Source organism: Abramis brama, assembly GCF_963993115.1.
Source record: "Abramis brama genome assembly, chromosome: 4".
NCBI lineage: Eukaryota > Metazoa > Chordata > Actinopteri > Cypriniformes > Leuciscidae > Abramis > Abramis brama.
Window position 1 is genome coordinate 5725998 of NC_139966.1, and position 5942 is coordinate 5731939.

At 40.4% G+C, this 5942-nt stretch overlaps 1 long non-coding RNA gene across 1 annotated transcript; it reads left to right on the top strand.

Moving 5' to 3' along the window:
• The first annotated feature begins 535 nt into the window (after window positions 1-535).
• LOC311080679 lies at window positions 536-3915 on the top strand. Its single transcript, XR_014605674.1, has 4 exons — window positions 536-795; window positions 2623-2715; window positions 2873-3161; window positions 3342-3915. It is a non-coding gene; the product is annotated as an uncharacterized lncRNA (long non-coding RNA).
• Window positions 3916-5942: the final 2027 nt, after the last annotated feature.

Genomic DNA, 5942 nt, shown 5'->3' on the forward strand with positions numbered 1-5942 from the left:
GTGTCACTTACTTTTGGATATCAAAACTTTCTTAAAATAAATGAAACAAATAAATGTAAATGTAACTATGAGAATTTAAAAAATAAGAAAATAACAGATGCATGGTGATATACAGTAAGTTAGGTGACAAAATATTGTTAGAAAATGGATATGAAGTTATTTAATGAGCTTCCTCACTTCACCTGTTTCCAACTTCTCTGGCAGCAGCTCTCTTCAGAAATGTTGAAGTCGTGGAGCTTCCCCTCTGTTGTAGAAGGATTATTTTGTTGCTGCTGAAATCACAGAACTATTTTTATCAATTTGTGTTAACCATTGAGCTAGTTTCAGCTAATTTTAGCACTCCATGTAAGTGACGTCATCGAGTACGTTTATGTTAAATACATACGTTTATGTTGAATAAATGAGCTCACTTCCAAACTAACTTATTTTTTTACAAAACTATCAAAACCTCTCATCTACCCATAAGATGTGACTAAAAGCCTAAACGTTCATATCAAAAGCTCAAGCTATGAAGTTAGTATAACTTTAACGTTAACTTAGACTCACTGTATTCCGGACACTTTGCACAGTAAAAAGTCCTGTAAGATATCAATCCACGGAAAGAGAAACCTGATTGGCTCGTCTGTCTCTGGGGACATGCCTTCCACACGTTTCCAAAGTTTGATTGACACATTTTGGACCAATCATTTTGGAGAAATCTTGAAAAAACCGCCAGGAGACGCAGTGTCCGGATTACCGTGAGGACTCACTGTGTTCCGGACGGTTGAAAATTTTTACTCACTGTGTTACGGACAGGTAAGAAGGAGTCATTTCTAATATAAAACACATACATTTTAACAACTATAAATTGGTAAAATAATGATATTAATCTTCATATGTTATATATTTATTATTTATAAGCGTCTATACACTCTTTTAATCGACGATTGCTCATGTGAAGCATATGGCATCGACGATTGCACATGTGAAGCACATGGCAGTATTATATTCTAACGTTAATGTTATATTTAAGAATTTTAAATCATCTTAGTATATTGTTATAGCTAGAAATACTGCTCATGTAAAGTCATGTGGAGGAATTATTTACCGTAAATAAACACTGCCCGCTGCTCTTCACACTGCTGACCCATGACTGCACTGCCAAGTTCAGCTCTAACCACATCATCAAGTTTGCTGATGACACAACAGTGGTAGGTCTCATCAGCAACAACAACGAAACGCACTACAGAGAGGAAGTGGCCCAGCTGGCTGAATGGTGTGGCACAAACAATCTGTCCCTCAATGTGGAGAAGACAAAGGAGGTTGTGATGGACTTCAGAAGAAACTCTGCTGACCACCCCCCACTGACCATCGACAGCTCGACTGTGGAGAGAGTCAGCAGCGCTAAATTCCTGGGGGTGCACATCACAGAGGATCTCACCTGGACCACCAACACCATGTCACTCTCCAAAAAAGCACAACAGCGCCTATACTTTCTCCGCCGGCTGAAAAGAGCAAGTCTCCCTCCATCCATCCTCACCACATTCTACAGAGGCACCATTGAGAGTGTGCTGACCAGCTGCATCACTGTCTGGTATGGGAACTGCAATGCTGCTGACCGCAAGACCCTCCAGCGGACAGTGAACACAGCTGCAAAGATCATCGGTGCCCCTCTCCCCTCCATCCTGGACATTTTCCTTACACGATGCTCCAGCAAAACCAACAGCATTGTGAAGGACTCCACCCATCCCTCCCACAGTCTCTTTCAGCTCCTACCATCAGGAAGATGGTACCGGAGCATCAGAGCCCGCTCCGCCAGACTGCTCAACAGCTTTTTCCCCCAGGCTGTGAGAGCCCTGAACTCAAATTGCCCCGCCCCCCTCTGAAACGTGTGTGAAACGAAGTGTGAACACACTCTCCTCTATATGCACTACAGACACTTTACACTATGGACACTTTACACTACGTGCACTACGGACACCTTACACACACTGCTGTGTGTACACAATCCCACAAAAGACTCTGCAATATATATGTTTACATGCTCATGCACTACAAATCATCCTGCACTGTTCCCCAACTAGCTGCTGACTCAAATGTCAAATGTCTCTCTTTGCACATGTACAGTATTTGTGAAGCATTCGTGTTGTATGTCTGTATTTATGTAGCACTATGGTCCTGCGAGACACGACATTTCGTTCCACTGTATGTCCCCACATGTAGCGGAATGACAATAAAGCTCAACTTGAACTTGAACTTGAAACACAATTCTGCCAATTTGTTGAATTATTGAACGCATTTAATTATTACAAAAGAGAACTAATTAACACATAAAATTGATCAAAACAAAAACAGAATGAACACAAATATAACACAAAAATAACAACTTAATTTTAACAATAACAATTTATAATGATATATGTCTATATCTAACAATATATATCTATTCTATCTGTTTATCTATATAATGTCTATATATATAATGTCTATATCTAACTATCTATTCTATCTGTTTATCTATATAATGTCTATATATATAATGTCTATATCTAACTATCTATTCTATCTGTTTATCTATCTATAGGCTATCTATTTACATAGTGACACCACACAATGGTATGACACCATTTTCTTCTCCGTCAGGGACAGTGTCTGTGTCCACACACGCCATGTGGAACCACAGCTGGCAGAGGTCACACTGGATCCACTCGTCCACCTCTGCGTTGGACCCTGGTGGCAAGCTGCTTTTGCAAACAGAACAGTAGCTGCCATCATCCATCGCAGGCGCTCCTCTTCTTGCTGCCTTAGCCTGTCTAGCCCTTTTTGCTTCCCTATTCTTCTCCTGTTCCTCCTTCCTTTTCTTCTTCTGTTCTTCTTTTTCTTTGGCCTCTAGGTTGTCAAGGTGTGCCACATAATCGTCACTTGTTATGACCCGGGCTTGCAGTGGCACCCGACGCCGTATCCCTTCCGCTCTCTGGCCGAAGGTGGGTGTGACCGGGATGTCCGCTAAATATTGTGGAATGAGGCCAGTTTCCACCAAGTGATTTTTCGTACTCTTGTTGCAAGTAGGACAGACAGGTGAAGTGGAAGTGGAGCAGGTGGGCACAGCAGAGGAGGTAGAAGCTACTACTGTGGTGGAGCTGGGCACAGCAGATGAGGGAGCAGCGGCTGCCGTGGAGGAGGTGGGCGCATCGGCTGCACTGGGCACAAGCTTTACAATCTAGATAGAGAGTGCTCAAGTTAAAAACTGGTATTCTTCACATTATGTTAGATTTAAGTTGCATAACACAATTAATAGGAATATTTTTAGGAAATACAATAAAGAACCTAACCTGTGTCATGTCCACTGCTTCTCTTGACAGAGGATAGATGCCGGCCTTCCGGAATCCTGACGTGATGTTGGCTGCAGTGACGGCCTTTTCATAGGCATGCTTCAGCACAGAGGAGAAGTGCTTCTTGCCCACCACCATGTCTCCTCTCACCAGGCCCATGCGACTGGCCAGGGTGCTGAAAACTCCCTTCAGGGGGTTGAAAACACTAATGTCCAGTGGCTGCAGCATGTGAGTTGTGTGGGCGGGGTAGGAGGAGAATCTCAGTCTGGTTTTCCCTGCAGATGTCTATTATGTGACGGCCACAGTGAGTTTCATGCTGGTCCATTATAAGGACTAGAGGGCGTGCAGGAGGGGCATACTTGATAAAATGGTCCAACCATTTCAAAAACAGCTCTGCAGTCATGTAGCCTTTGTCCGCATAACCGTAAAGGCTATTTTCTGGCCCACCCAAGGCATACGCCACACTGGGAAGGCAGTGGGGATATATAATGAAGGGAGGGACACTTTCACCAGCTGCACTAACTGCTACGTGCACAGTGATGTGCTCCCTGGTGGTGGTCTGCTGCCGGTAGATGTGGCGCTTTCCCTTCTGGCAGATCTCCTTCGACTTTGGCTTATCTCCGAAGCCCGTCTCATCGCAGTTCCACAGCTGGTGAGGTTTGTCATGGAGGCTGTGGAGGTTGATAATTTTTTTGAAATTGAAAAAATTATCTATTCCCTCAGGTGTTGCGGCAAGGACCCTGGCCCTATCGAGGGAGTCCGGTGTCCGGGTGGTCAGCTCTGGGTGGCAAGCTTTGAAGCGGACCCACCAGTTGTCACTCAACCCCGTCTCCAGGTTGACCAGAGTCTTCTGGCTGCTCTCTTTAATTATCTCCAGGGCAAGACACTTGACAATGGTTCTTGTTAGGGGAAAACCATGATCTGCCATCCAAACAATATAATTGACTAACGATTCCTCTTCCTCCAGAGTAAGGGCCCTATTTGGATGAGGACCTCATTCAGATTTCCCCAGCTTGTGGTCTGACAGGGTGGACTTCGGTATCCCGAATTTCTGAGAGACACTCCTCACACTTTCTCCTGCCTTTAAAGCATTTAATGCTGTGTCTAGCATTTCCCTGCTGTATTTTTCTTTCCCTGACATTCTTCCCTGACATAGCGTAACCAAAAGAAGACATGCATTTGTAAGCTTTTCTGTAATGTTAATACTCTTAATACTGTTGTGAGTTCTTATACTTATGGCTTTAACATTAAGTGTTTTTAAAGCATTAATGTTTTTCTTTTTAACAGGCGGGGAGAGGACACCTCAGGCCAGGACACACCAGGGAAAGGGAAACCTAACGTTAAATGTACGCTATATTATATTAAATTAAATGTATATAGTTTATATATATAGTATATTGTATTATAGTTTTTTGTTGATGTTCATCTTTTACATGTTATTAAATTTTTACTGTTATAGTTTTGATGTTCATATTTTCCATGTTATTATTATATGTATATAGTTTTTTTGTTGATCATATTTTTCCATGTTATTAAATGTATATAGTTAACGTTATACTGTAGTTGTTTGATGTTCACCTTTTCAATGTTATTAAAAGTTCCTTTTAAAAGTCTAGATTCATTTTTATTGGGTCCTCAAATAACTTAATGTTATAGAAATTATGATTAACTTAACGTTATTAACTTTACTTTTATTTACTAAATAAAATTATTCAGTAAATAAAAGTAAAGTTAATAACGTTAAGTTAATCATATATTTACTTTTATGGCTTAACGTTATATTAACTTAATGGCTTGAAATTATGTTAAATTGCATGTTATTACAATGAGTTCTGTCCTAAGGTTAACCAGATAACGTGAAATTACACAGATGTGTGGAAATGACTTTTAAAACCGCATTTACGAACGTTAATTTAACTTGAGGTGTTTTAATGATGGTGCAGTGATGCGCCGCTGCCGCTCAAATTCATGTTGGACAAAGTGCTTCATTGAACGTGTATATATACCTTAAAGTACAAATATTTGCACTTTAATTATTTTCTAAGAACATAAGAATGTTTTTGTTTGACATTTTTTGGTGGGTGATCATGTTTTAAGAGCCGAGGTATTCTCAGATATATAACACAGATATATATATAGATGCCGTGACCTGGCAGTGTTTATTTATAGAATTTGCGGTAAAAGGTCAAGTGTCCGGAATACCGTGATGTCCGGAATACAGTGAGTCTACGTTACGTGCTCACCTGGTTAAATAAAGGTAAAATAAAATAAATAAATAAAAAAGGACTAGGATTTTTGTGGGGAAAAACAACAACATTTCACACAACGAACGATTGTTATGACGTCATACGATATCGTCCCCATCAGAGCTTTGCATATCTCATCTTTGAACAATCAAAAACCACATTTAACGTTAAAAATATAACTCATCCCATCTGAATATCAGTTAAATACAACATTGACTACACATATAAGCCGTTTTTGGCATGAAAATTCATTTGGTTGATTTTAAATGAATTACCCGAATATTAGTTAATTGACATGTTAAGGATATGTATTGCATGATTTGAGGCATTAAAACTCGATATTGTGATCTAAAATAAATATTTTCCCTCATGAAGAGGAAAACCA